This window comes from Grammomys surdaster, unplaced genomic scaffold (genome assembly GCF_004785775.1).
Source record: "Grammomys surdaster isolate TR1022 unplaced genomic scaffold, NIH_TR_1.0 125849, whole genome shotgun sequence".
Lineage (NCBI taxonomy): Eukaryota > Metazoa > Chordata > Mammalia > Rodentia > Muridae > Grammomys > Grammomys surdaster.
Window position 1 is genome coordinate 2,490,941 of NW_021620675.1, and position 10,429 is coordinate 2,501,369.

Below are 10,429 nucleotides of genomic sequence, written 5' to 3' on the forward strand. Positions count from 1 at the left end.
AAAACAACAACAACAAAAACCTTTGAGCTTCTTGGATGAACCTTGAAAACATTTTATTTGTATGTACACTAAAGAAGTCAGACAGAGGCTGGAGAGATGGCTCAGTGGTTAAGAGCACTGGCTGCTCTTCCAGAGTTCCTAAGTTCAATTCCCAGCAACCACATGGTGTCACACAACCACCTATAATGGGTGTCCTCATCTGTCATGCAGGCATACATGCAAATAGAGCATCATATGTATGAATAAATCTTTTTTTAAAAAAGCACCATACACGAGGCCTGAGCTAAGTCCTCTGCATGTACCTTATGACATGTACTTTGGTGTTCTGGTGGGACTCTCAACAGTGGGAGTGGGCGTGTCTCTGACTCTCACCTGCTCGTGGGATCCTTTTCTTCCTACTGAGTTGCCACATCTAGGCTTGATGAAGATTTGTGCCTAGTTTTATTTTATCTTGTTAGGCCATATACAGTGAATATCCCAGAAGGCCTGCTCTTTTTAAAAGGGAAACAGAGGATCTGGGTGAGAGGTGAGGTGAAGGGAGGGGAAATTGTGGTTGGGATGTGATAGAGAAGAATAAAAGAAACAAAGGTCTGAAGTGGAAACTTGAGGGATCTTTGGAAAGTCAGTTGGATGGTGTTTTGCTGGGACAAGCACATGAAGAAACATGTCATTAAAGTGGACACAGGTGAAGGCTAAGGCAGACTTGTGAAGGAGTGTTTCACTGAAGCAGACACAGGAGAGGAGAGAGGATGTTCTTCGAAAGCAGGCACGTGAAAGGACACGTGATGAAAGATTCTTTGCTGACACACATGTAGTGGTATACCTTACATAGTTGAGATCCATTTGTTAGGAAGCCATAGAAACACACCAAAAACCTTCTGGTGGTGTGCTGCAGCTCCTTAGCGCTTCCAAGGACTCAGGCTGACTGGATGCATGTGCTGAGGCAAGAGCCATCCTGAGGCGAGGCACGTGGAGGATGTTTGGAGGATATAAATAGGACTCCAAGGTGGAGACAAGCGACAGCTTGTTGGCTTGTTGGTATAGCTAGCTGTACAACACTTGTGGGTCTCTTGTCTTTGCTGATCTTCACTTCCCTGAGAGAGGCACAGCCTTTCCTGGTGTTCCTCCTGGTCCCTCCAGCTTACTCGAGACAAGGCTGAGGCCTGGCTGACTCTGCTAGGTCACTGCTGTTGCTATACTGACTCTACTGAAATGGACGGCTGTTGTATCCGTGAGGTGTTTGCGAGTGGATTTAGCTGCCACTGCCTGCTGACCAGTGGACTAAACTGATGATTTCCAGACAACACAGATGAGAGTTGCTCCAAAGGACCATTTCTAAACAGGTCTACTTCCCTGTATCCTTTCTTTCCCACTACCTCTGCTGGGTGGTGGGCTACAAGGAAAGTTAAAGCGTTTATGAATCATCATTAAAAAATAAAATTATTTTATTAAAAATAATTTTTAAATAAAATATTAAAGTTACAAAGGTCAGGCACAGGGGACCACATAGTGTATGACTCCATTACATAGAGTGTAAGTGTCAGGCAACTCTCGGGTGAAACACAACTGATGGCCAGCTGCCTTTGATATGATTTTCTCTAGGGGTGATGAAAATGTTTTACAACTTGTAGGTGTAGTGATTACACACATTGTGAAAATATTAAACACCACTCAATTGGTTGCTTTATTATTTACTTATTTAAAGTAAGATGTTTATTGTCTGAGTCAGAGTTATATGCAGCCTAGGATGGCCTCAAACTTGCTACGTAGTCAAGGAGAAACTTAAATCCCTACTCCTCTTGCTTCTCTTCCCAAGTGCTGGAATTACAAGGGTGTACCACCATGGTCAATTGATTTATTTATTTAATAGGGTCTCAGATAGCCCAGGTTGGCTTCAGATTTGCTATGTACATCATGCTGTCTCCATTTCCTCAATGCTGGAATTACAAGCATATGCCACAACACTTGGCTCTCAGAGTAAGGCAGAGAGTGACAGAGCTGGGCATTCAACACCATCCTCTCATGTGCACACAGCTGCACACACTTGCACATCAATGATCATTTATGCTATACACACATATGCATTCGTGTGCACACAGGCACATACACACACACACACACACACACACACACACACACACACACGCACTCACGCACACACATATAATGACCAAAAAATTCCCCTAAAAGAGTGGGAAGGCAATGCACACATGCTGAAAGAAGGCACCTGTAACTACTACACTGTACAGAGGACTTCTTCAGAATCTACTGTTACCAGGGCTGGTGTGGAGGCACACCTGGTGAGGCGAGAACATCAGGCACTCAAGGCCAAGCTTCTCTATACATGTCTGAAAACAAGACCCAAACCCAACCACCCACAACTAGGAAGAAAACAATAATAAAATAACGGGGGAAATGACTTGAAAAAACAGTTTGGAAAAGAGGAGATCCAAACAGCCTATAAGACGAGACCCAGCCATAGTGGCGCATGACTTTAATCCAGTACTCAAGAGGCAGAAGCAGATGGATCTCTGAGTTCAGGGCCAACCTGGTCTACAGAGTGAGTTCTAGGACAGCCAGAGCTACATAGTTAGACCCTGCCTCAATTAATTAATTAATTGATTAATTAATAATAAAGGAAAAAGAATAATGAAAAGATGATTCACATAACTTTAAAAATGTACATTTACTGATTTGTGTATATGTGTGGGTGTTTTAGTGACACATGTGGAGGTCAGAGGACAACTCGTGGGAGGTAGTTCTCTGTCTGCCTCCATTATGTAAGCTCCATGATCAAACTCAGACTCTTAGGCTTGGCAGCAAGCCTCTTTACTGCTGAACCATCTCTCTGGCTAGTAACATAAGTTTTTAATCAAGAAAATATAAATAAAATCACAATGTGATCTACAATATCTCAAGCTAGGAGTCTGAATGAAGATACCCAGTGTTGGCAGGGATCCTGGAAGGCATTGTGGCCACCAGTGGAGAGAGTGTACATCGGCGTGCTAATGCTGAAGTATATACTTGCTATGACTCAGCGCTCTACCCAAAGAAAACCAATATGTTTCTATCAAAATAAAGGCATCAGATGCTGCTTACTCATAAAATTAAACATCTCACAGCAATAATAAATGACAAGTTATTGTCAAGAAACTATTAGCTCTCAGCCGGGCGGTGGTGGCGCACGCCTTTAATCCCAGCACTTGGGAGGCAGAGGCAGGTGGATTTCTGAGTTCGAGGCCAGCCTGGTCTACAGAGTGAGTTCCAGGACAGCCAGGGCTATACAGAGAAACCCTGTCTCAAAAAAACAAAAAAACAAAAAAACAAAAAAAAAGAAACTATTAGCTCTCACAAACACAATGGCGTAAGAGGGTATGATTCTTCATATGAAGCTCAAAATAGCAAAGTAAAAAGTGGTAACAGGGGGGCTGGAGAGATGGCTCAGTGGTTAAGAGCGCTGACTGCTCTTCCAGAGGTCCTGAGTTCAAATCCCAGCAACCACATGGTGGCTCACAACCATCTGTAATGAGATTCGATGCCCTCTTCTGGTGTGTCTGGAGACAGCTACAGTGTAGTCATAAATAAAATAAATAAATCTTTAAAAAAAAAAAAAAAGTGGTAACAGAATAGTGGTAACTACTGCCAGAGAGAAAGAACACACACACACACACACACTCACGCATGCATGCACACAGGCACCCACACATGTGCACATGAGGGGAAGGCAGGCACACATGTCTACCTGTGGATTTCTAGTTCTTCCTCATCTTTGTGATGCTTGGTTTCAAACCCTAATCAAGCACTCTACCACTCACTGTATCCCAACCATGGTTTCTTCAACCACTGAGAGAATGAAAGCAGGGGAGAAGATATAGCTTCCTTACCACACTCCTGTTACCGCCTGCAAACAGCTCCTGCCCTTAAAGAGACACGGGTTTGTGAATTAGACCCAGTCTTCACTTTTCCCCCATTTTTTTTTTTTAAGGACAGGATCTTTTGTTTGTTTTGTTTTTGATACAAGGTCTCTCTATGTAGCCCTAGATGACCTAGAACTTACTCTGCAGACCAGTCTGATCTTAAACTCACACATATCCACCTGTCTCTAGCTCCTGAGTGCTAGGATTAAAGTCATTTGCCACTATACCTGGCTTTTTCAGGACCTTTTAAAAATATTTCTAAAAAAAGAAACAAAACAAAACAAAAAATTCTATTTCTGAGCCAGGTAGTGGTGGTGCATGCCATTGATCTCAGCGCTGGGGAGACAAGGCAGCTGGATCACTGTGAGTTTGAGGCCAGCCTGATCTACACAACAGTACTGCCAGGGCTACATGGAGAAACCCTGTCTTGAAAAAATTAAAACCAGCCGGGCAGTGGTGGCGTACGACTTTAATCCCAGCACTTGGGAGGCAGAGGCAGGCGGATTTCTGAGTTCGAGGCCAGCCTGGTCTACAGAGTGAGTTCCAGGACAGCCAGGGCTACACAGAGAAACCCTGTCTCGAAAAACAAAACAAAACAAAAAAACAAAAAAAAAAAAAAAAAAACAAAAAAAAGGCAGAAAAAATGAAAACCAAACTAAAATAACAACAGATCATCTTTTTTCTGTAACCTCAGTCTTCCCTCCATAGGATATTTGCCTATAGTGTATTGACAACATACTTTATTAACATTCAGTTATTTTATTGGTTTTTGAGACAGGGCCTGATGGTAGATAAATGGCCTCAAACTTCCTGTGTAACCGAGCATGACTTTATCTTCTGTTCCTCTTCTCTACACCTTTGAAGAACTGGTTGATATACTTGAGCCACCAGGCCAGGTTCTAGAGGGTTCCGAGGCTCAAACCCACGGCTTCCTGAATGCTGGGCAAACATTCTACCTACCAAGTGAGCTACTATCTCAGTTTCAATTTTTTCATCTTAAAAGTTCCTTTCTCCCAGGTATGGTGATGCACATCTGTCTATAATGTCTGCATTTGGGACGTAGAGACAGGAAGGATCACAAGTTCAAGGCCAGCTTGGGCTTCATAGGGAGAGACCCTGCCTCAAACAAACAAACAAACAAACAAGCAACACCACACACACATACACACCACACACACGCGCACACACACACACACACACACACACACACACACACACACACACACACAGTCTGGAGAGATGACTCAGCAGTTAAAAGCACTGGCTGCTTTTCCAAAGGACCTGGGTTTTATTCCCAGCACCCTGTGGGTCACAACCATCAGTAACTCCAGTCCCAGAGGATGTGATGCCTTCCCCTGGCCTCCAGTGGCACATATAGCACAGACATGAAGTACAAGTAGATTATTCAGGCAAAACACCTACATATAAAAATACTAAAACAGCCGGGTGGTGGTGGCACACACCTTTAATCCCAGCACTTGGGAGGCAGAGGCAGGCAGATTTCTGAGTTCGAGGCCAGCCTGGTCTACAGAGTGAGTTCCAGGACAGCCAGGGCTATACAGAGAAACCCTGTCTCGAAAAAGCAAAGAAAAAAAAAAAAACTAAAACAATTAAACGAAAGAAAGCCCCCCCCCCGGTGCTGAAGAGATAGCCCAGCAGTTGACACTGCTTACTGCTTCCCCAGAGGATCTGAGTTTGGTTCCCAGCATCCATCTAATAATTGTCTGTATCTCTATCTCTGTGGAATCCAACACTCTCTTCTGACCTAGGAGGGTACTTTTATACAGAGTACAAATAAACAACTTTTTAAAGTTATAATTTAGGCTGAGGATATAGCTCAGTGGTAAAGTGCTTTTCTAATCTGTCAGGCCCTGGGCTCAGTCTCCAGCACTGCAAACAATCCCATCCCCTCCAAAGCTGCTTCCTCATTGCTCTCTTATGGATACCTGTTCTCTCCTTTGACTAGTAAATGTTCTCATTTGCTTTCTCCCTCATCCATTCTTAAAAAAAAAATGTGTGTGTGTGTGTGTGTGTATGTGTGTGTGTGTGTGTGTGTGTGAGAGAGAGAGAGAGAGAGAGAGAGAGAGAGAGAGAGAGAGAGAGGAAGAGACAGAGACAGAGACAGAGAGACAGAGAGAAAGTACCCATGTGTCCCACAGAGCAGTAAGGTCATAGAACTCTTGGTTGATTATCTCCTGCCACCTTGAGGGACTGTGGGATCCATTAGATCCATCTGACCTGCCCTTCTCCCCATCACCTTCCTGTTTTGAGACAGGGTCTCATGATGTAGCCCTGGCTGACTGGCCTGGAACTCACTATGTAGACCAGCCTGGCTCTGCCTCACAAATGCTAGGTGGGCTACACTACCACGCCTGGCATCTCTTCTCCATTCTTATGAACTGACTCTATGTAAGCTTTTGCCCCATCAATGTACCATATGTGTTCTCATCAAGACTATTGATGAGCTCTGTTTTTTTAACCCATAAGGTCAACTCTGCTATTAACGTGAGTGGGACCTGTCAATGCATCACTCTCCTTCCCTCCTGGGAACAGGACATTTGCTTTTAAGGTTTCAGAATTCTCTTGGTTCCCTCCTTGCTCTTTTTGCTTCCTTGAAAGCTTGGAATTCCTCTGGATGATGCATGGACTTTTTCCTCCTTCCAATCTCCACACATACCCTAGATCCTCTTCATTACTGTCATCTTCTGAGACAAGGTCTTTCTGGAATTTACTTCTGGTCCTACTGTAGCCTATTCCACGTATTGGGAATATAGGAATCTATGACTATTCTCTGTTCTAACGTCTTCTTGTGGTGTAGAAGAGTTGAAGCTAGGGTCTTATACCTGTTTAGAAAAGCTACGTCACTGAGCTACAGCCCCAGATCAATCTGTCTCTGTGAGACTCTTTTTAAAAATTTATTATTTTTGAGTTTTTTGTCTGAATGTATGCATGCGTACTGTGTATGTGTGGTGTAAGAGGAGGGCAGAAGAGGGTGTTTGGTCACTTGAAAAACTGGAGTTATAGTCAGTTGTAAACTCCCATGTAGATGCTCGGAATCAAACCTGGGTCCTCTACAAAAGCAACAAGTGATCTTAACAACAGATCCATCTCTCTAGCTGTTTTTAAAAAACTTAGATACACAGTATCTTGCTGGATAGTCCAAGTTGGACTAAAACTTGTGATATTTTGGCCTCAGACTTTCCAGTGCTGGGCTTACAGGTATGTGCCACCACATTCCCCCCCCACTCTGTTTTTGAGTTTTTCTGTGTAGCTCTGTCTATCTTGGAATTCACTCTGTAGACCAGGCTGCCCTTGTACTCTGAGATCCACCTGCCTCTGTCTCCTGAGTGCTGGGAAAAAAGATGTGCACCACCACATCTGGTAGGCATGAAAGACCTTTTAAACTGCCTTTAGATCACCCCATGCCCTGACTCACCTATCTGCTAACCCCTGTTTTACACTTTCATCTAAGAACCTTTTGTACCTCCTTCCTGGAATGTTCTTGACCCAGATAGCAGAAAAACCAGTCAGCTCTTCTGGGACCACTTAATTGCAATCTTATCAGAAAAGCCTCACTCATCCACCCTATGTACAGCTACAACCCTCACATATTTCCTGTCGTTTTCCCTTGGTTTGAAATTTTGTTTTTGAATTTAAAAATGTCCCTGGTTTTGAGTCCCCTCCTCCCCTTTTTTGAGATAGAGTTTCTCTGTGTAGCCCTGCCTTCCTGGAACTCACTCTATAGACCAGGCTGGCTTTGAATTTGCCTGTCTCTGCCTCCTGAGTGCTGGGATTAAAAGTGTGTGCCATACCACTGCTGGGCTAAAATTTTGTTTAATATACTTCAATTAAGTGACATTTAGGTTTGCAGAAAAATTGGGCAAAAATTCAGACAGTACCCATATATTTCTTATCAATTTTCCTTATTATCTTTGAATCATGGCACATTAGTTTCTACTGACCAACCATGTTGATACATTATTATTATTATACTATTATAATTTATTTTATGTACATTGGTGTTGGTGCTTTGCTTGTATGTGAGGGTGTCAGATCCCCTGGAACTGGAGTTATAGACTGTTGTAAGATACCATGTGGGTGCTGGGAATTGAACCCAAGTTCTTTGAAAGAGTATCCAGTGCTCTTAACCACTGAGCCATCTCTCCTGACCCACATATCAATGCATTATCATTATTAATTTCATCTTTTGTGTTCAATCTATGGATTTTGAGTCACATCTGTTATTATAGAGTCATACAGAAGTTCAATGCCACAAAATTCCCCTGTGTACTATCTAGTCATCCTTCCCTCCACCAAAGAAAGCCCTTGGCAACCACTAACTTATTGCTGCCTCTCTGGTTTTGCCTTGTCTAGAGTCTCATATAGTTGGAATAGTATAGTCAGTAAACATTTCAGTTTTGTTTTTTTTCCACTTATTAATGGTAATATGCATTTATAGGGACCTCACGCATGTTCATTGCTTTGATAACCCTCCCATCCCCTCATGGCAAATACTGTTTCTAATATGCTTCTTTATTTTGTACAATTTGTTTTAGTGACAGGATCTCACTATGTTGGCTAGGCTGGATAGGCCTGCTTGTCTCGGCCTTTGCAGTAGGTGAGACCTCTGATTTGTAAGAATGTCCAGGTCACACCAGGGGCTCTGTTTTATTTTTTCTCTTATGTTTATGTATGTTTTGCCTGCATGGGTATTTATGTACCACATGTGTGATGTGTGTGGGGCTCTGTTTTTTTCTCTTATGTTTATGTATGTCTTGCCTACATGGATATCTCTGTAATACATGTATGATGTGTGTGGAAGCTAGAAGTTGTGAGAATCCCTAGGATTAGTTACAGATGGTTGTAAGCCTCCATGTCGGTGCTGGGAACTGTGAAAGCAGCTAGTGCTATTAACTACTGAGTCATCTCTCCAGCCCAAAATAGTGCTTAACTCACAGATAGTGCTTATGAAATAGTATCTGAATTCAAGTATCTTTCCTCACCCTTCCCTCATTTGGTCACGGGGTCTCACTTGCATAGGCTGGTTTGTGTGGTAGTTTGAATGAATTGTCCCCCACAGTCTCAGGCACTTGAATATTTGATCCCCAATTGATGGAGATGTTTGGGAGGCTCAGGAAGTGTGTTCTTGCTAGACTATGTATGTCACCAGGGCAGCTTTTGAGGTTTGAAGATTCACACTGTTCGCTCTCTCTTTTTTTTCTTTTTGGTTTTTCGAGACAGGGTTTCTCTGTGTAGCTCTATCTGTCCTGGAACTCACTCTGTAGACCAGGCTGGCCTCGAACTCAGAAATCCGCCTGTCTCTGCCTCCCAAGTGCTGGGATTAAAGTCGTGGGCCACCACTGCCCGGCTCTGAAAAATATTTCTAATTGAAGAACAAATTTCTGTCCAGAATTCTCTTGGCAAGGGAATCTGTAATTCACCACTTACTCTTTTGGATTCTCAAAATTCTAACTTCACTGCTTCTGACTTTGTGTAAATCAGTTAATGTAGTCTGTCTATGCTTGTTTCCTTCTCTGTAAAATGACCATACTAATACTTTCCTCTAGAGTTGTAAGGATTAAACAAGTTACGATTAGGTTCTAATCACAATACATGTATATGAATAGTAATTTTTAAACCTATAGAAAGACCCAGAGGAGGATGCGGGAATGGAATGCATCCAGTACGTTTTTTTCCCCTTCTCGGACTCAGAGTCTCATGTATTCCAGGCAGAAATCAAACTCTCCATGGAGCCAAGACTTTGAACTTGGTACTTCTGCCTCCATTTTCCAAGTGCTGGGATTATGAGCATAAGACACCAACCCAAGTTTGTAAAATATAATCTTCCAACAGAGCCACATCCTCGGCTCTCCAGTAAGGAACTCTAAATTAGTTATTCAGAGAAAGGAGAGTGCTGTGAGCTGCAACATCTGCAGAGAAAGATGGCAGGTGTGGCGGAGGTAGGGGCTGCATTCATCCCGTTTGCTATCGCTTTATAAATAGCACTCTGCCTTCTAAGTTTTTCACGCTCACAAAAATAATCTTGGCAGGTGGATATTATAATTACCATTTTATTCATGAGACAATAGGTTCAGGGAGGTAGAACGTTTTGCCTGACGTCATCATGTGGAATGTGGTGGTTCCAAGATTCCTCCCATCCATAAGTCCGAGCTTTTTAGGTCCAATGCTATGGGGGCCCAAGGATTGGTAACAGAGCCTTCTTTTAAAAGCTTTACCCAACCCTGGCAAAGTGATAGGGTATAGTGTAGCTTCAGTGTTACGAGTGCACCTGCCTAGCGTGTGCGACTCGACTCCCAACGTTCAATAATCAGTATCGCCAAACCAAACTAAACCTTGCCAAGTTGCTATGCTGGTGGGTTGCTTGCTTGGTCTGGGTGAAGCACTAGGTTTCACTACGAACACTGTAAAAAGTGAAAATAAAACACAAACTAAAAAACCCTTGTCAATCTGAAACGGCTGCGGTCGCGGTGGGCGGCGGCGGCGCGCGGCCA